Source organism: Monodon monoceros, unplaced genomic scaffold (assembly GCF_005190385.1).
Source record: "Monodon monoceros isolate NGI ecotype Baffin Bay Population unplaced genomic scaffold, NGI_Narwhal_1 Super_Scaffold_18, whole genome shotgun sequence".
Classification (NCBI taxonomy): Eukaryota; Metazoa; Chordata; class Mammalia; order Artiodactyla; family Monodontidae; genus Monodon; species Monodon monoceros.
In genome coordinates this window covers 31046703-31067547 of record NW_021703774.1, presented here as the reverse complement: position 1 = coordinate 31067547, position 20845 = coordinate 31046703, and the positions used below count along the sequence as shown (strand labels likewise).

Genomic DNA, 20845 nt, shown 5'->3' with positions numbered 1-20845 from the left:
GCCCTCTGGAAGTATGCAGAAAACTTGAGATGGGCGTTAGGCTTTGCAACATCCAAGGGGTGATGATGGTTCAAGGCACGTTGGTCTTGATCTTTAGGGTCAGTGAGACTCCCTCTGGTATTGATGAACATGGCTGCCTGTGTTTCAGAGGCAGTATGCGTGTAAGTAAGATGTATGAGCTTTCATTGTATGTACAGTTGATGGCCGTGTTTGCAACTATACTTGAAGGTGTATGTGTTTATGTACTTCTTTGGGGTTTATGTATGGATATGGTTGCCGGGTTTGTCTTTGTTGGAAATGTTGCTAAATGTTCATATGATCATACTTTTCTTCCTCATCGAATCTTCACACAAGGAAACTGAGCTCCCTCCCACTCTGTAAGGTGCAGAGGCCTTCCCAGGCTCAAACTGGCTCTCCCTGTCTGAGCCCAGCCAAGTAACGTACACTCCCTGCCCCCATCTTCCCTTCTAGGGCCTCATCCCATTTTCCGGACTTCTTCCTCCAGCCCCAAGCACAGCAAAAGCCCTCAACCAAGCAAGAGTAGGAAAACAAAAACATCAGGTCACCAGATGTGTTCCATTCCATCCTCTCTCTCCCCACCCCTGCTTACCACAGGCCAATAAATTCTGAGTATATATACAGCAAGCACCTGGCTTCCCCCCAAACCCAGCTGTGCCCCTGCCTGGTGACAGACCCAACGGAGGTGGAGACTGAGCATGTACTCCCAAGCCCACCACGCAGCCCACCCATGTCTCTAGCACCAGGGTCCAGTTCATTTGCTCTGTCTAGTCAGCCCAAGCAGACCCTAGAATGAGTTTTCCCAGCTGAACAACAGGTGATATATTTGTGCCATCTGTACTGTCAAGTCTTCTTCTCCCTGTGCCTGTCTGGGGGCAGGAGGAGACTGAGATCTCCTGGGCAACATACCTATCTGGATATGGGAGGGGCGAGAGGCCAGCAGCTCTGCCTCAGCTCATGCACAGTCTCCCTCGAGCTGGCCCCCACCTGGAGCCCAGGATGAGTGTCTGGGTCTCTGCAATGAACCCGGCCTCTGGCATCTGAGATTCTCATTGGAGGCTGTTTACTTGTCGATTTGCATTGCAGATTAACAGCCTACAGCAGCCCTCTTCCTGCCAGGGACTTTCAGGAACCATTTCTCCAAAGCCAGCGTGGCCCAGCCTGGGCACGAGCCCTCCCTCCCTCCCCACATCAGCCACGTGGACCGGACTCACACAGGCTCTCTAAACCCCTGCCAAGAGCAGTCAGAGGACTGCCTGGATAAAGTTGGATGGGCTACTTCGGGAGCAGAGAGCAGTCCAGAGCCCCTTTGGAATCCTGTGCGTCTCCATATCCTCCTTCCACTATTGCTCCCCAAGTAGCCTACCACCCAACCAGCTGAGGCAGTGTGTCATCTCACTGTTCCGGAGAGCGTTCACCCCTCGCCACCTGGTCCATTCCTTCCTCCAATACCGTGCAATACGATCAGGGCCCACTGGGGGAGGGCCTCTGGGCTTTTCATGGGAATATTATACTAATAACTCACACCTAAAGCAAGGCACTCATGTACAATATATTACCACGTGTTATCCCCATGATCACCCAAAGAAGAAGAAATTGAGAATAAGAAGACCAACGGAAGGCAAACACAGAGAGTTTTTTGGGCAGTGAAACTATTTCTGTAATGACAGTATACTGGTGGATACATGTCGTTACACACTTGTCAAAACCCATAGAATGTACAACACCGAGAGCGAACCTGAAGGTAAACTATGGACTTTGGGTGATAATGATGTGTCAGTGTAGTTTCCTCGACTGTAACAGACGCCCCGCTCTGGTGTAGGATGTTGATAGTAGGGGAGGCTGTGCCTGGCGGGGGAGGCAGCTGTACACGGGGAACTCTTTGTACTTTCTGCTGAATTTTGCTGTGAACCCAAAATGGCCCTAGAAAAAGAAAATCTGTTATAAATAAATAAAAGATTAGGTGACTTGTTATGATCACAGAAAGTGGTAGACCTGGGATTTGAATGGGGGGCAGCCTGCTCACACAGTCCATGTTCTTTACCACTGAGATGTCTCTGCCTAGGATAGGATAGGAGAGATGAATGAGCCAGGCGGCATGGATACACACTAGAGGTTCTCTGAGTCCTGTCTCCTTGATCCCAGTTTTCCCTGTTTTAGATGTACTGCCTAAGACTCTGAATGTACTTGGAGACTTAGCAGTTAACTCTCTTTGCCAATTGTCACTCCTCCCCCCAGCCTGTCATCTGGGTGCCCCACCCTCCACAGGCCCTAGACCATAAAAGCCTTGAGCCTTGACTTTTTTACTCTGTATTTTTAGCTTATAGCACAGTGTTTGACATACAGCACCTGCTAAAGCAATGCCCACTGAGAGAATGCATGAATGAATGAATTCATGAACAAAGAAGGAGAGGGACAGAAGAAAACAGGAAAGAAGAGAGAAAGAGAAGAAGACAAAAAAAGGGAAAGAGATGAAGGGATGGTGGGTGGAGAATCGGGTGGGAGGAGAAAAGGCTCGGCCCCCTGGCTTGACCTCATCCCCTCGGTCATCCTTGGGGGCTGGAGAGCCCTCTCCATTGCTTCCTCTTGCCTTCCCTCCCAACAGGAGAAGGGCTTTGGCTGAGCCCTGCCCATCCCCCAGGTATTCCTCATAAAATCTTTAACCCTTAGAAGAACTGTCCCATCCCTTTTCCACAAAATGAATGCGTTATTTGGGCAAAAGAGAAAAATTGAAGTGGAAAAAATCTGTTACTTGGAAATTCAGCTGACTGCCCTCATTTGGGATAAATGCTCCTTCAGTCCCTGGCTGTGCTGTAGGCAGGCAGGCAGAGCCAACACAGTAACACCGGAAGCCGGGATACTGGGAGGAGACCTGGGGACTTTTCAGAGGAGCTGCCAGAGTGGTATGAACTTGGAGTCCAGGAAGACAGTGATGGGGCTCATCTCTGGGGGCTGAATCCCAATGTCCTCCCTCATCTCCATCATGACAGTGGTCAGTCAGATGGATCAACAGAGCACCATCCTGGGGGTAGGAAAAGGACCAGAAGAGGGAAGCCGGGGACTGCATCTGCCTTATATCCTTAGCACCTCCCTCAGTGTCTGACACATGGAAGGTGCCCAAAACACACCAGCTAGAAAAAAAAGAGTAACCCTTGTTCTGAGGGGTTGATGGGAGACCCAGGCCCTACCCTTACCCTCAGGTTGCTCACAGCCTAATGGTGGAGAGAAAACAGCTATAAAGAAAACAGACATGAGATCCAAAAGTTGAATACCAAGTCAAATAAAAATAATATAAAACAGGGGCTTACTTTCAGAGTAGCACCGTGGACTGGCTGGCTTGGAGGCAGGCGAGGTTAACTGAGAGAGTCTTCTCAGAGTCTATCTTAAGTAGGCCTTTGAAGGAGTAAATGAAAACTATTGGGCTGAATCCAATAGGATGGGTATGAACGTGGAGAGGGAAAATTTGGACTAAAACAGAGTGCAAGGAGAGCCAGAGGCTGAGCCGGAAGGCTGCGGCCGGGTCTCCATGGCAGCAGAGAGGGGCTCACTGGCCCTGACAGGTGTCTACAGATGTGGTATGTGTAAGCAGGGCTGGAGTTTACATGGGTTCACTCATCACCTGGGTAGCTGGGGAAATATAAAAGGATGTGTTACAGGCCCCAATGTAATCTCCCAGATTCTTTGTTTTCAGCCATGGTTGTGCTTATAGGGGTGATGGGTAGAGGCCTAGACTTGTAAAAGCCCAGAGACCAAGTCAATTTCCACAAGAAAGGGCACAGAGACCAGTGAAGGAAAACATGGAAACATAGGACAGGAGGTCAGAGGTGTGAGTGAAGAGAGACCTGTTTTACTTTGTTTATCAAGAGAGGGAGATTGGAGCAGTACTGAGAGGAGGTAGATAATAGCATAAAGAGGCTTGTAGAAAAGGTTGGCTAGGTGTGCCATGTGATCTACTGCACATGTGCATGGAGGTTTCAGTGAAGACCCATATAGATGTCAAGGTTTCTGGATCTGGACTAACAGTTCCTTCAAACGTGACCTGGTGAAGTAGACTTTAGAGATAAAGGGAAACAAAGAGGCTCAATTTTACTCATTATGCCTTCCTGGCAGACAATGTTTCTTACCAATTATCCATTCTTTCCTTACTAATAAATCACAATTTGTTGCCTAGACACAACATATTTCCCGGCCTCCCTTGGACCTAGGAGCTCTGACATAGCTCTGACCAATGAGGCATCTGCAGAAGCTACTGGAGCTTTTGTGAGAAAGGTTGGATTTCCTGATATAGGCCCACCCCTTCCTTTTTTATCATTGTCTTTTTTCTTCTTCCTGCCTGGAACATGTGATCAGGAGGCAATCATGAGGATGAAAGTCATAAGCAAAGGATGATGGAGCAGAGAGGCTGAAGGAGCCTGCCTCAGGCAACCTGATTTCCTGCTACGTCAAATCGAAAAGCAGCCTCACTGACATGGGTGTGTTACCAGCCACTAAACACAGTCCTACCTGAACCAGTGGCCCTCACCAAGGCTTAGGAAATGAAGAATAGCCCCCAAATCACAACAGCAAAAACAAGTCATAGTGTTGGGGCATCTCGCTGTGACTGGTGACTGGGAGGGCAGGACCTCATGCAGCAGAGGGGGGCACCCCCAGCGGAGTTGTGAGAGGCGGGACCTGAGAGGCTCAGCAGGTGTTCTGTGTTGGGACTGAAGGCAGAAAGAGGAAGATTTGCAAAGCACAGCTACTCACCTCCTCTTGCCTCACGTGGGGACTCCCTCACCCCTCACCCCCAGGTGGTAACCTACTCCTGTTTTCATTTTTCTCTGGGGTTGGAAAGGAAGGCAGCAGTAGCCAGACCTCCTGGTGGCTCTTGACCGACCTCATTGTGCCCCACTAAAGTGCTAGCTCCCTGCCCATCCCTCCAGACACTGGACAGATGCCCAATGATTCCAGCCATTTGCCAAATTCAATTTTTTCTAGGAAACTTCAGAGATACATCATACTTGGTCAAGAGACTTGAGTTCTACTCAAGTTATTCAGTATGTTCAGTAACTGGTCATGGACCTTAGCTGGACAAGTCACGTCTACTCTAGACCAGTTTTTCCTTACCTGGAAGAGGAAAGGGTTGCTCTATCTGCAGTTCCCAGAGGCCAGTTTATGAAGACTTCCTGGTCTGTGGAAATATAATAATAATGACTGTTATTTACCAGGTGTTTCCTTTGTGCCATGATGATAACCATGTGTGCATTTGGATGCATGCACGTCCACACACGTATTCTAATATATTTGTGTAACGTTGGTGTAAGCTTGACACTGACCTTCTGGGAAAGAACTGGGATAAAACCTTTATGTTAAGAGTAAGAATAAGTCTTTCATATTTTTATGTTAAAGTGCCTTTTTTTTGAAATGATGACAGAAGATGAATATTTTATTTGTTCAATAAGCAAAATAAAAATTGACAACCTGTTATTGTTTAAACTATTTCCCTCCCAAGTCCTAACAGACCATGAAATTAAAAGTCGGGCAGACCCTGGGCTACAGGGACTTCAAAGTCCTTTCTGGCTTGAACAGTTTGAGAGCTTCAACCTTCAGATAAGGTGATTTAGGCCACATGTTCCAGGAGACATCGTCCCTGATACTGAGCCACTCCACCCTGATGCCCTGGTGAGCTTAGCAGAAGGAAGCAGTCAACAGAGGGGCCTGTTGGTACCACGCCTGCTTGAAACTCTGCAAATATTTTGATCCATAAAGAAATTTCCCTTTCATGTCCTGTCCTGGCCCCAGCTTAACTCCAGCCCTCTCTGCACTTGTCTACTTTTTGGGATAAGCACCATAGAAAAAGTCTTAAATTACTCATTAACTGCGTAGAGATATTTCATTTGAGATCAGGTCCCAAACATAACCTCCCCCGACCCAGTCTTGAATTCCAGGTGTCAAAGACGACCAACCTCTAATCAGAGTACTAAGAGAGAGGAAGCAAAAGGAAAAATTATGGATTATCTTGAGGATATCTGTTCAAAGCAATTGTTCTCCACTTACATGGATTCTGCTGATGCCTGGAGCTGACCAGAAACAGAACAAGCAGTACTGTGGGCAGTCCACTGGTGCTTTCTTTAACACAAAGCTGGTGAACACTTATTTTGAAGCTAATATAGAACAAGTAATTTGGGAAAAAAGGAATTTGTGTATCCCAATGTTGTTATCTATTTATTTATTTTTTCCTTACTAAAAGTCTCAGAGACCCTTATGAAGGAGGGACATTGCTAACGTCCCAACAGCAGCCAGGGACATTCTTAGGAAAGGCAGTGGAAGCCACAGTGCTGCTTCTGCTGTGAGGCCCACATGCCTAAAACCCAGCAAAGAATTAGCCTTTGTGGACTGGGCTAAGACCAGACAGACTTAGGGTTAGGAGTTGAGGAAAGGGGGGTGCTTTTTCCTTTCTGTCTCACAAGCATAGAAACAAAAGAGTCACGAAGGCTACCAATCTGGCAGAAATCTAAGGAATTAGAGGAAAATGAACAAAAATAAACAAAAAGACATCATTTTTCCAGTTTTTCAAACCAGATGTGACCCTGGAATAGGGTGTAATGAGGAAGAAAAACAGCTGTTGAATATATCATGTGGTGACTCCAATGCTATCAATCTTTCATCATCAAAAGGGGCTTTGACAAATTCACCGTTCACAGTAAGATTTAAAATAGAGAAAAAGAGGAGGGAGGAGCTGGGTTACAGCACTAACCTGATTAATTTGCTTCAAAAACTCAGGCTTGTGGCCTGAACTGGTAATGGAATCTAGCCATTAAAAATAATTTGCTCTGGTGATGGGATTTTGAGACACAAAGTTGACAAAGTGGATTCATCTATTTAGAAAAATGTTCGCAACTATGGTGGTCCATTAAAACACCAAGAAAAAGAACAAAATAAAAAGATTTTTACTGGAAAGATTCCATATTAAACCCACAATCCTGTAGTTTCAAAGTAGCAGCAAACAACTTGCAAATTAAAATTGGAAATTTGTGTTTCCTGAACTTTTCGTGGGATGGAGGGCTGGGGAGGGACTGTCTGCTTTTTATGGGTGGGAAGTGATTTCTCACCCTGGCTAGAGGCCCATGGTTTACATAATCAATTACTCCCTCAACTGTGTCCTTAGCCTTTCCCACTATGGGCTGTTTCCCTTCAGCCTACAAACAGACCACAGGAAGTGTTGTTGTCTGCTCTACACGCTCAGACAATCCCATCTAGACATAATTTTCCGTTGACCTGGGTCCCCTTCCATCTATGGCCCTGGTACTCATCTTTTATTCCCAGCCACGTTGCTTGAGAGAGAAGTCCACATGCCACCCTGTTAGGATTACTACACAAAGTACAGAATGCCCAGTTAAATGTGAATTCCAGATAAGCCACGAATAATTGGTTTATTCTACTAATACTAAAAATATTATTCATTGTTTATCTTAAATTCAAATTTCAGATAAATTCAAATTTAACTGGGTATCCTCTATTTTTATTTGCTAAATCTGGCACCCCACTGACCCTTCCTCACTTTCCATTTGCTGCTCAGCCCATTGATCCTGCTCTCCCCAATTTCCCCAGAGATCTCCTAATGATCAAATCTAAAGGAGGTGTTTCCAGGCCTTACAGCAGGCACCTCTGTGGAGCATTCAGCAGTCACTCTTGGCGTTCCCTCTCTCATGGTGAAACTGTCTTCGCATTTCTTGTTTTCTCCATCTTTTTCTGACAGCCCTTCTCTGCTTTCTTCATGCACTCCCCTTGCTAAACTTGGTGCTCCCCAGGGTTCTGCCTTTGAGCCTTCATCATTCTCTACACACAGAGCTGTGTCGCTGCCATATTTCTCTCCCTGCTCAGCCCCACTGGTCTCAGCCGCCCCGAGCAGCTCTCTTGCCTCCTCGTCCATCATCCTGGCTGCGGGGCACCAGAGTACATCTCACAGAGAAACCTTCCTGCCCTAGGCCTCCGAGGAGAAGGGCTCAGCTGTCAGAGAAGAGAGCAGTTTCCAAAGGGGTCAGAGCACTGGGCCCCCCAGGACTGATCGGCTATGAATTACGGACTTCATGTCCCAGTTGGTCCTGGTGTTGCAGAGCCAGCAGGGGTGTCCCTGCCTTCCTTCTGGAGTCAACCTCTTCTCTCGGGCATCCCTTTAGCATGCATTCATTTGACTTTAGGTGTCTTCCTGATTTGCTTTTTTACATTTGTTGTTTTTTAATGATTATTATTTCTGCATACACACACACACACACACACACACACACACCCCATCTGATTGGGAGCTCCCTGGGCCCTCCTCCACCAGACTGTGCCCTGCTGGAGAGCAGGGACTGACAATGCCCCATGGGGAGTGTTTCATACACAGGTATGACCGTGTGACTATTAGGACTGAGAGCTGTGAAGGGCGAGGAAGAGTTTTTTGAGGGAAGAACTAGGAGACTGTGAAGGAAAGGACGTCTTCAACCCACTGCAGTCTGGTGCCTCCAGCCAACAAAAACCTGCACAAACTGCTCTCAATGTTGCTAGTCCTTCCAGCTGCCCAGTCCAGTAGACGTTTTCCAGCACTTACCAGTTTGGACTTCTCTAATGCACTGGATCCTGTTGATCACTCCCCTCTGCTACTGTTTGTTTTTTAAAATAATTTATTATATAGCCAATGGTAGTAATTCTCAGTCATGCTGCCATGGTACATTCTAGTGGGGGTGGGAGGTGGGGCTGAAATAGATAATTACTTAATCAACAACTTGGCAAGTGGTTATAAATGTTTACAGATGAATAAGGCAGGAAAGATGATACAGTCTCTTTGGTAAGGTGACATGTGAGTAGAGACCCAAATGAAGTGATGGAGTAAGCCATGGGGATAGCTGGGGAAAAAGTGCTCTGGAAAGAGGAAATAGTAGGTGCAGGTGAACAAGGAGGGAATGTGCAAGAGGGTAAGGGTGGTAGAATCAGAGTGAGCGTGGAGGAGTAGGAGATGAAGTCAGAGAATTAGCAAGGATGACTAATCGTGAATGGCCTTGTGAGCCATAGCAAAGACTTTGAGCCTACTCTACGTGGAATAAGAAGCTGTTGGAGAATTTGGTGGCAGTTGAGACTACTGCGTACTGGTAGAGGTGGTAATAAATTATTGGACTTGAAGGTGCAGCTGACAGAATTTGCTGATGGACTGCATGTGAATGTGACAGGAGCAAAGACTAGCCCCAATATTTTTACCTGAATAACTGGTAGCGTGGCGATGCCATTTATGGAGAAGGAGAAGACTACAGGGTACATGGATTTGAGGCGGAAGATCAGTTTAGTTTGAGACTTGTTTAATTATATCTATTGAATATGCAGTGGAGATGTATAATAAGTAGGCAGTTGAAGAGAGGAGTTAAATGCAGGATAAGGGGTGGAAGTAGGGATGTAAAGTTGGAAATCATCAATATATAAATGGTATTTAAAGCCATGGATTTGGTGGACCATCTAGGTAGTAAGTATGGGTAAAAAAGTCAGGAAGATGAGGAGGAGCTAGCAAAAGAGACTGAGAAGGAGCTGCCAGTGAGGTAGGAAGAGAGTGATGAGAGTGATTTCCCGAAGGCCAAGGGGAAAAAAAGGTTTCAAAAGAGGGCATGAGGGCTTCCCTGGTGGCGCAGTGGTTGAGAGTCTGCCTGCCGATGCAGGGGACAAGGGTTCGTGCCCCGGTCCAGTAAGATCCCACATGCCGCAGAGTGGCTGGGCCCGTGAGCCAAGGCATGCAAAGAGACAGGAAAATATAACCTTTAATGAAGAGAAAAGTAAATTTATTGAAACAAATTCAGAAATGACACAGATGATAGAATTAAGTGGACAAGAACATTAAAACATAATGATAAATATACTCTGTGTGTTCAAGAATGTAGAAGAATGAGTGTACACGATAAGGAGAGATATAGAGGACATAACAAAATACCTAATCAAATTCTATAGGTTGAAAAACGTACTAGATGAGATTATAACGTATTATTAGACTGTCTACAAGAAAAGACTTTAAAAACCGAAAGTCATAGCAATAGAAACAATTAAAAATGTAACACCAAGAAAAAGTCTGATAAAAAATAAACAGAGCATCAGTGAACTGAGGGACAACATGAAACTGCATAATATACATATAATCAGAGACCCAGAAAAGAGGAACAGAAAACATATTTAAAGAAATAATTACTAAAAATTTTCTGAATTTGATCAAAACTGTAAACTTACAGATCCCAATGAACCCTAAGCAGAACAAACATGAAAAATATATCAAGACATATCATGATCAAATTGCTTAAAACTAGTGATAAAGTCTTAAAGCAAAGACAGACGATCACAAGCAGACCAGCAGTATAAGAAATGTTAAAGGAAGTACAAAAGGAAAATGATACTAGGTGAAAATTTGAATCTACATAAAAGAATAAAAGAAATTCCTGGAAATGGTAAATACTTGTGTAAATATAAATTTTAAATAATTAAAAATATATATTTAAAAGATAATTTACTGTTTAGTGTAATAATAATAATAATTTATTATAGGGTTTATGACATATGTTGAAGTAAAATATATGACAACAATAGCACAAAAGTTGGGATGGAAGAAATGCAAATATACTTTGTACAGATGGTATATTTTACACAAAGTGGTAAAGATAGACTGTATAAGTTATAGATGAATACTATAAACCCTAAAGCAACAATCGAAAAGAATAATACAAAGGAGTATAGCTAATAAGCTAATAAAGGAGATAAAGTAGAATCATTAAAATTATCAACCAAAAAGATGACAGGGAAAAAAAGGATAAAGGAAATTAAGAAGAGACAAATAGAAAACAAATAGCAAGATGATAGATTTAAACCCAACCATGTCAATAATCACATTAAATGCAGTTAGTCTTAACAGTCTAACCAAAAGGCAAATTGTCAGATTGGATTTTTTAAAAAGACAATTATTTTCTAAGACACCCATGTTAAATATATAGGAGAAGACAGATTAAATGTAAAAGGATGAAAATGATATATCATGTTACTATTTCAAAAGAAAGCTGTAGTGACTATACTAATATCAGACAAAGTAAGTTTCAGAACAAGAAATATCACCAGGAAAAAGAGAGTCATTTCATAGTGATAAAGGGGTCGATTCCTTAAGAGGAAGCAGTAGTCCTAAAATATTTATGTACCTAATATTAGAGTTTCAAAATACATGAAAGAAAACCTAATAGAAACACAAGGAGAAATGGACAAATCCACAATTACAACAGGAGTTTTCAACATTCCCATTTCAATAATTGATAGAACAAGTAGACAAAAAATAGCAAGGATAAAGTAGAGTTGAACAAACCTACAACCAATTGGACCTAACTGATATTTTGAGAACACTCTGTGATACAGCAGCAGAATACACATTGCTTTCCAGTGCCCATGGAACAAATACTAAGATAGATAATTTGGGCCATGAAGCAAGTTATGAAAAATTTCAAATGATTCAAATCATACAAAATACGTTATCTGGCCAAAAAGGGAATATATTAGATATTAAGAATAGGAAGATACCTGAAAATTTCCCAAGTATTTGTAAACTAAGCAACATTTCTGAAAACATCTCATGTTTCAAACAAATATTCACAAGGGACATTAGAAAATACTTTGATCTGAATGAAAGTGAAAATAAGACATATAAAAATATGTGCGGTATAGCTAAAGCAAGATTTAGAGGAAAATTTATAGCACTAGACACTAATGTTAGAAAGGTATACAGATTTACAATCAATAACCTCAACTTCTACCTGAAGGAATTAGGAAAAAAGAAAAATTAGACCCAAAGCAGAAGAAAGGAAATAAAGAGCAGAAAATAAATTGAAAACCAAAATATAACAAAGAACAATCAATGGAACCAAAAGCTGAATCCTGGAGAAGATCAATAAAATGGATAAATCTCTAGCCAGATTGATCAGAAAAATAACAGAGAAGACATATATTACCAATATCGAGAGTGAGGGAGGGGTAAGCACTATAGATCCTACAGACATTAAAGCATTAATAAAGGAATATTATGAATGACTTTATGGCAGTCAATTTGGTGCCATAATGACTTTATAAGACAGCTTGGTCCTAGCTAATGCAATAAGGAAAGAAAAAGAAGTAAGAGGCATACATATCGGAAAGAAGGAAGTGAAAATGTCTGTACTTTCAAGTGACATGATATTCTATATAGAAAATCCTAGGGAATCTACCAAAAAAAAAAAGCCTACAGAACTTTTTAGTGAGTTCATCAAGGTTGCATGATACAAGGTTGACATCAAGTGTATTTCTATATATTAGCAACAAAAAAACAGAAATTGAAAATTTAAAATACCATTTATAATGGCATAAAAATACAATCCAGGGATAAATTTGCCAAAAAATGTACAAGATATTTAAACTCAAAAGTACAAAACATTGCTGAGAGAATGCACAGAGGACCTAAACAAATGGAAAGATACACCAATTCATGAATATTTGGGGTTCTGGGACCCAGTTCCACTGCAGGCGTGGAGGTGCTTTCCATAACAACAACAAACAATTCTCAGACCCCAGTTGTCTACAATTCAACTCAATTCTGACACTATCCACCTGTAGAAATCATCAGACTCCACAGATTAAGGGCTTAGTCTCACAAGACTCCCCACCCCCACCCACTTCAGACGCAAGTTGCAGGCCGAGGTTATCATCTGTGCTTCTGACCAACCCACTGTAGATTGGAAGTTCCAATGACCCCCTCCAATTCAGTGTATCAGTCACAAGTCCACACTGTCGTTACCTGTACTCCTGAATGATTGGCTATACATCAGAGGTTCCCAACACCCCCTCCTTGGGTTCGATTAATTTGCTAGAGCAGCTCACAGAGTCTGTTTGCTACAGGGATATTAATTTATTGGATTGTGCCAATGACTTTATGGGTATACACCTATGTTGAAACTCAACAAAGTGTACATGTTAAAAATGTGCAGGTTTTGTACATGTAACTTAATAAAGTTGTAAAAAGCTAAGAAACAAAAGACTTGACAAGCTGATTATAAAATTAATATGGAAAAGCAAAGAGCCAAGTTCAGCCATGACAAAAGGAGGAGAGTCTTACCCTAATAGATATGAGGACTTGTTTCTAAAAGCTACTATAATTAAGACAGTGTAGTATTCATACAGGGAGAGACAAACAGTCCAGTGGAACAGATTAAAGAAACCAGAAACAGACCCACACATGTGGAAACCTGGTAAACAACAGAGATGGCATCCTAAATCAACAGGGAAAAGACAGACTTCTAAATAAATGATGCAGAGACAATTAGGTATCCATATGAAAAAAAATGAAATTAGATATTTACCTCGTAATATTCACAAAAATAAATTTCAAATGAGTAGATACTTAGATGTTTCAAGAGCAAAACTTTAGAACTCTAAAAAGAAAATACAGATATATCTTTATGCCTTTTGTGTAGGGAAGACATTTTTAAACAACATGCAAAGAATGTAAACCATAAAAAAGTAATCAGTGTGATTGCCTGAAAATTATAATCTTCTGCGCAACAAAAATACCATCTATTAAATGAAAAAAACAAGCCACACAATAGGAGAAATTATAACTGAGCAAAGAATTTGCATCCATTTCATACTTTGAAAAATTCCTCAAACAGTAAGAAAATGATAAACTCAATAGACAGATGATATGAACAGATAATTCACCAAAGAGAAAACCCCAAATTCTGTACATTTAAGAAAATATTCTCAACTTCACTAGTAATCAGGGACAGGTAAATTAGAAAATTAATAAGAATATTTACACACATCAGACTAGAAAAATTTTAAAAGTCTGACAATACTAGACACTGGCAAGGAAGTGAAAAAACGTGAACTCAGTCACCCCTAGTTGGAATGTAAACTAGTAAGAACCATTTTGGAAAAATACTTAGGCATAGTTGAAGATGCACATAGCTTATTCCACTGCTAAGCACATATTCTAAAGAAACTTGCACAATTGCATAAAAAGACAAAAATGTTTATTTCAGTAATGCTTTTATTTTTGTTTATTTATTTATTTATTTTTGGCTACGTCGGGTCTTTGTTGCTGTGCGCAGGCTTTCTCTAGTTGCGGCGAGTGGGGGCTACTCCATTGCGGTGTGCAGGCTTGTCATTGTGGTGGCTTCTATTGTTGGGGAACACGGGCTCTAGGCATGTGGGCCTCAGTAGTTGCAGAATGCGGGCTCAGTAGTTGTGGCTCACGGGCTTTAGAGAGCAGGCTCAGTAGCTGTAGCGCACGGCTTGGTTGCTCCCTGGCATGTGGGATCTTCCCAGACCAGGGCTCAAACCCGTGTCCCCTGCATTGGCAGGCGGATTCTTAACCACTGCACCACCAGGGAAATTCCAGCAATGCTTTTAATAGTGGAAAATTGTGAACAACCTAAACTGTCCACCCACAGTATTTGGATAAATAAATTGTGGTATATTCATACAACATATTATATAGCAATTTCAAGGAATGAACTAAAGCTATGCATTGCAATAAGAATAAGTCTTAAAATCATGAAGTAGATAGAAAAAAAAGAAATTTGCAAGGTCATGCATTCAGTATAATATTCATAAAATTTAAAAGCATGCAAAGTTATACTATATGTATAATGAAAGTACAAATATATGCATAGGAATAACTTATACCAAATGACTGTAGTGTTTTCTCTGGAAAACACAAGAAAAGAAATGAAAACAGGGACAGTTCACTGTGGAGCTTAACTGTATCTGAAGAGTTTTGCTTGTGGTGTGTGGTGAACTTATTTGCCTGAGTCCTGGTTCCATCACTTATGAGATGAGTGACCTTGGACAAGTCACTAAACCTCTCTGTGCCTCAATTTCTTTATTTATGACCTAGAGATTATAATTATACAACCTCCTATAGAGGCCGTGAGAATTACCTGAGTTCAGTATACAGTGTTTAGAACAATGCCCAGCACCCAGTAAGCACCATGAGCATTAGCTATTATTAGATCTCAAAAAAAAAAATCTCAGTAACTATGTAAAGATTTTTAAAAGCAGTCTTACTCCTTCCCCTTCCTGAGCAATTCAGTCCTGAAGCTGTTAGGTAAGGCAGAGCAAGGTAGGCATCCATGGAGAGGAGCGATCTGGCATGTGGTGTCAGAGCCAGAGCGGAGTAGCGAGGCATCCACACAAGCAGGGGAAATGCTGATGTGGGGAGTCAGCGCCCAAGCAAAGTGAGAAGGGTATCCATGTGGGGATAGCCCAGAAAAGGTGTTGGAGTCCAGGGGGAGGGGTGTGAGGAAGACATTCATGATGTGAACCGTAAAAAGGTAGCATCCATCCTGAGCTGTCAGCCCAAACAGGTGAGTAGAGGTTCCAAGTAAAAGGGCAGCTTGTCATGGGAGTCAGAGCCTGGGCATGATGACCTGACCTCCACACACAAGTGTGGCCCAGAGAAGGTTATCAGAGCCTGAGCAAGATGAAGGGAGCATCAGTAAGGGGCAGGGCTGGGAACGGGAATGGGAAGGTGGTTACTTACAGGGGGCATTGATTAAATGAGAAAGTAATTTAATTATAGTGGGAGCCAGGTTTCTCTCTGTTAGAAAAAGAAGTTGCAAGTGTGGAAAGGGAGAAAAAGTAGAAACACCCCTGTGGTATTAGATTGGAATTGGAGGCATTGGTAAACACACATGTATATCCTAGCTCTGCCCCCTGAGAGGGCCTGGGAAGAGTAACACCCCAGGAGCAATGAGCATCCCTGGCACCCAGAGCTCAGCTTCTGAGTATCACTCTGCGCTGAAAGACACTAGGGCTCTGTGAAGATACGGTTGCTTTCAAGGCTGGGGCAGAGAACATGCAAAAGGAGCCTAGAACACCTTGTGCCAAAGGCAAGGAAGTGCTCAAAGTATGATGGGGATGTGGCAAAAGGACACAGAGGTCAGCTTGAAGGAGCTTGTACCAGTCAACTCAGAGAAAATTTCAACATCAAAATTCATGTTAGCAACAGAATGTAACCCATTGAGTAAAAGACAAATCCATGAGTTAGCAGACGATGGCCTGTGGACCAAATCCAGCCCTCTGTTTCTGTATGGCCCACAGGCTCAGAATGATTTTTGCAGAGGAACATTTGCAATCAATTTGATAATTGGGAACACTGACCTTGAACCCCAGTTAAGTCTAATCTTCCCTCCACCCCCAAAAGAATTCTATTCTCATTAGGATATCTGCACTACAAAAAAATTTCTACTCAATAATTATATTTTTAATTTCATCAGTGAAAATGTTCTGGAAAAATTTTTTTCCTCTCATTATGAAAGTACCTACATAATATCCTCAACTTGGCTTCCTGGCCTGCAAATCTGAAAATACTTACTAGATAGTAATAACTCTGGCCCTTTACACAAAGAGTTTGTTGACTCCTGGTCTAAATTAATTAAATGTTTGTTGAAGAATGGGATTTAAAATGGGATTTTATTTTTTACATCTTTATTGGAGTATAATTGCTTTACAATGGTGTGTTAGTTTCTGCTTTATAACAAAGTGAATCAGTTATACATATACATATGTTCCCATATCTCTTCCCTCTTGCGTCTCCCTCCCTCCCACTCTCCCTGTCCCACCCCTCCAGGCGGTCACAAAGCACCGAGCTGATCTCCCTGTGCTATGCGGCTGCTTCCCACTAGCTATCTACCTTACGTTTGGTAGTGTATATATATGTCCATGCCTCTCTCTCGCTTTGTCACAGTTTACCCTTCCCCCTCCCCATATCCTCAAATCCATTCTCTAGTAGGTCCATGTCTTTATTCCTGTCTTACCCCTAGGTTCTTCATGACATTTTTTTTTCTTAAATTCCATATATGTGTATTAGCATACAGTATTTGTCTTTCTCTTTCTGACTTACTTCACTCTGTATGACAGACTCTAGTTTCAAAGCACTGCCTATAAAATACTTTTTAGTTACAAAGGAGAAAAGAAAAATGTCATAGTGGAGAAGCCCAGCAGACATCAACGTAAGTAATGAAAGCCTCTTCAGTAACGGGATAAACTGATGTCAAGCCTCACCTATTAGGGTGCAACGAAAAAAACAGGTCACTCCTGTGATATTCCTGCTGAAGGTGCATAACCTGAAAATAATCAGGAGGAAACAATGAGGGACATCTACAAAATAATTAGCCTATAATCTTCAAAAGAGTCAAAGTCATGAAAGTCAGGGAAAAACTGAGGAATTGGTTCAGATGGAAGAGACTAAAGAGAAGCAGCAACTAAATGCAACATGTGATTCCAAAATGGATACTTTTGGTATAAAGGAGATTCTTGGGACAAATAGCAAAACATTAACAATATCTAGGGATTAAAAGGTGGTACTACACCAATGTCAATTTTCTGATTTCCATGGTTGTGTTGTAGTTATACAATATGTAGGAGAATATCCCTTTTTCGTAGGAAACACACATTAAATTTTTCAGGGGTGCTGGGGCATCAGTTGGCAACTTACTCTCAGCAGTTCAGGGAAAAGAGGTTTTTATATCATACTTGCAACTTTTCTCTAAATTTGAGATTATTTTAAGAAAAAAAAAAGTAAAGGCTTTGACAAAGTTAGAGAGTTCTATATTATTCTCACTACCCCAGACTCCCTCAGAGCTAGGGACGCACAGTTCTAGCCAATGAGACATAAGCAGGAGAGTGTAGGGAATTCATGGAGAAGCTTGTGTTTCCTTCACACAGACTCAACCCCTCCCTCCTTCCTCCTACCTGGAACATGGATGCGGTGCCCCAGTGTAGAGCATCCTGGGTTTTATAGCACTGTGGTGACAAGTGTGAAGAAGAAAGCTGATACCTTAAAGATGCCAGAGTACTCAAAAGATGCTGGGCTGCCCCAAAGCAGGACAAATGTTAATTACAGAGTGACGGGGAGTCATTTCAGGAGCCTCTGAGGGTGCCTGCAGAGTAGCTCAGAAGGACAGGAGGAAGGTGGCCCATCATCCCCTTGCACTGTGTGGCCTCTTCCAATTGCTATCATTCCTGCACCCACCCCTCTTGCAGGCTATGATAGAAACAAATCGTAAAACTAACTATAAATTTAAAAAACAGAGGAAGAGATGAAAATTAAAATAAAAAATTTAAAGCCAGGAACAGAAGTTGGAAAAGGATAAAACAGAATAAATAAATAAATAAATAAACCAAACCTTAAGAATTATTATTTTTAAAACTAGGTATTTAAGAATGTTTTAAATAAAAATTAAATATTTTACAAGGAAACAAAGTAAAATTATGTACAAAAAGTAAACAACATGAAAAGTAAAGGCAAATAAAAGCTAAGACCTTCAAAGGAGCAAAAACACAACAGGGAAAAGATAATAAAAGGATAAATTGTCCGTAGTAAAAAATGTCTGTAGTAAAAAAAATCAAGAACAAAAAAGCTAGATATAGACAGGCAGGGAAAATACCTTCCCATCAAGAAGACTAGAAAAGACAAAAACTGCTAAAGACCATTGAGTAGAGTCAAGGGTTAATGCCACCAAAAAGAGGAGGAAAAAGAAGAAAATATAAAAAGTAGAAAAGGGTCTGAGGAACAAGCAGCATCTTTCTGGCCTGCAAGGAGAAACTAACGCTTGTCCCAAGAAAGAACTTAGTATCTACTCTAACTCAGGAAATGAAATGCATTTTAGGAAAGCCTTCTGGGAGGACAGCCTGGGGGAAGACACGCTCCTCTTGTTTCACCATCCTCCAGAAGGTTCCTGCCCCTGCCCTTGAGTGTCACTTGGAGATAGTGGTTTCCTATCAAGTAATCAGGAAATACTAGGCAAAGAGGTTCCAACCAGCCCGTTGGAGCCCTGAAAAGTTGCTGCGTTGTTGTTGGTTTCAGGTTTTAGCTCCTGTGTTTGATGCCTCCCTGGTTGTCCCCTGGCCTAGCTTTGGAGGGCAGGACTGAATGAGATTAAATCAGGGGTTGCTGGGGGAGCAGTCCTACAGAGAAGTATTTGATGAGAAGCAAATCTAGTTCTGGAAAGTTCCCTGGATGGGCTTTTGAAGGCAAGGAAAAGAGGTCCGTTCAAGTTGCCTCAAGAAACGTATGCAGGAACCCAGGAAGAGATTAATGGCCAGATCTCAGGAGAAACAGAAGTTGGAGGGTGTCCATGCCCCTTTGCTCTGGTGGTCCACCATGAAAATGGCTGCTACAGACTGAATGTTTGTATCCCCACAAATGCATATGTTGAAATCCTGACTCTCAGTGCGATGGTATTAGGAGGTGGGGCCTGAGATAAGTAGGTCATGAGGGTGGAACCCTCATGAATGAGATTAGTGTCTTTTTAAAAGAGACCCCAGAGAACTCCCTCACCTCTTCTGCCTTGTGAAGACACAGTGAGAAGGTTGTTATCTCTGAACCAGGAAGTGGGCTCTCACTATACACCGTATCTGCCAGCACCCTGATCTTCGACTTCCCAGCCTCCACAACTGAGAAATAAAATCTGTTGTTATAAGCCACCCCAGGCTGTAGTGTTCTGTTACAGCAGCCCGAGCAGACAAAGTCAGAGACTTTACAGTTACTCTCACTACTCAAGTTTGTGTTGTCTTTTCTTTCTCAACCAGCGAGCTTTATATAATGCGACATCACGTGGATTTCATTACAGAGAGATATGGATATGTGTAACGAGATGCTAAAATACAATTCTTTCTCCCTCAGTCTTGACTGAGAGCCCAAAGGCTTTGCACAAAGCCATGGGTGCAAAATGACTCCACATTCCAGAGTGAGGTGCTAAACCATCTATACAGGATTTGCAAAGGAGATATCTTAAAACCCATTTTGCAATTCTAAGCAATTCTAATCAACAACCTTAAGGGTATTAAAGGGTTGTGACTGAAGTTGAAGGGGAGGTGATTTGATTTTTTTGGAGAAAGTTATAGAAGTGTTTTGGAGGTGGGGAGGAGAAGCTTGCCCTTCACATCAAACAAGGTGATTAGGGCTTAAGGGATCACTTGGAGAATATAATAGACATAATAGACTGGTGCTGGACCCATGCCTGTAAATGTAATAAAGAGACTGTGGCTGGCTAGTGCCTTGGCATAGTGGAGTAGAGAGAGCTGTGTTGGGAAGTAGCTGTGCTCTCATGATAGTAGGACCAAAATGCTGATAGGAGCATTATGGATGCTGATCTGTGACTTATAAGGATGGTGATCTGTGACTTTATATACAGACCCTGCCCATGATGACTTCCCAGAGGAACTTTGGAGCCCCAACAAGAGTATGTGTGGTGTGGACCAAAAGATACCCATGAGCTAAGGGAGGAATGGTAAATGGGCAGCCAGAGGAAAGGCATGGTCTGTATCAAGGAAGCTGCCATCAAAGGACCACAACAGGGGCATCACCAAGAAACATATGTTAGACCCAAGAGAAGAAAGTCAGCTTTAAACATCCACTAAGGCCAGAAAATATCAGCACTATAGTAAACAGTGCCAGTCAAGTAAGAACTTTCCTGCTCCCTGCACCTCCTCTCTCTCCTTGAGCAGCGGCCTTGGAGCACTACGCAGCCTAGTGAGGGAGGGGAAAATGAGGAGACGCACAAGGTGGGGACATAGAATATAAGCTGATCACCATCCCTTCTGCCCTCTGCAGCTTCTGGCCTGAAGCAGAGGAAGAAGAAGTACTGAGAGAAAGAGAGAGAGAGTTTTATAAGAAATTTAGAGTTTTGATCAAGTAGAGAAGAAATAATTGATGTTTCAGGAGAGAGAGGGGAGAACTGCAGGACAAAGGTCTTCAGTAGACAGGGGGAGATGGGACCAGCCCAACATTTGGGGAGGGACCTGCCTCAATAGGAGTGGGGGC

The 20845-nt window shown here is 42.3% G+C and overlaps 1 long non-coding RNA gene across 2 annotated transcripts in view; it reads right to left on the bottom strand.

The window, feature by feature from the left end:
• Positions 1-1664: 1664 nt before the first annotated feature.
• LOC114898714 overlaps positions 1665-20845 on the bottom strand; it is a 62350-nt gene continuing 43169 nt past the window's right edge. For both annotated transcript variants that reach the window (XR_003794449.1, XR_003794448.1), the window contains 2 exons: positions 5125-5188; positions 1665-1941 (listed from right to left, as the gene is read on the bottom strand). This is a non-coding gene — a long non-coding RNA (uncharacterized LOC114898714). The remainder of the gene's footprint in view (positions 1942-5124; positions 5189-20845) is intronic.